A 217-nucleotide genomic window follows, 5' to 3' on the forward strand; every position below is an offset into this window, starting at 1 on the left:
ATCTTGCTACTCGGTCAGAATCTTATTGACCTGGAGTCTCTGTCACAATAAATAGGCTATATTTTTTGGGCCAAGTGGCAGACAGCCATTTAAAATGTAGGCAATGACATATAAAGAGCATTTTTTCCATGTCCACTGTAGTTTCTCAGCGTGTCTGGTCCAAGTAGCTTTGTCGTTCGCAAGGCTACTTTTACTTTTATACTTTAAGTAAATTTCC

At 38.7% G+C, this 217-nt stretch overlaps 1 protein-coding gene across 1 annotated transcript in view; it reads left to right on the forward strand.

The window, feature by feature from the left end:
* The window catches only part of LOC116673449 (EF-hand calcium-binding domain-containing protein 6), a gene marked incomplete in the record, with an annotated part of 41,057 nt that overhangs the window by 3,931 nt on the left and 36,909 nt on the right, over nt 1-217 (forward strand).

The sequence above is a fragment of the Etheostoma spectabile genome, chromosome 23, assembly GCF_008692095.1.
Source record: "Etheostoma spectabile isolate EspeVRDwgs_2016 chromosome 23, UIUC_Espe_1.0, whole genome shotgun sequence".
Lineage (NCBI taxonomy): Eukaryota > Metazoa > Chordata > Actinopteri > Perciformes > Percidae > Etheostoma > Etheostoma spectabile.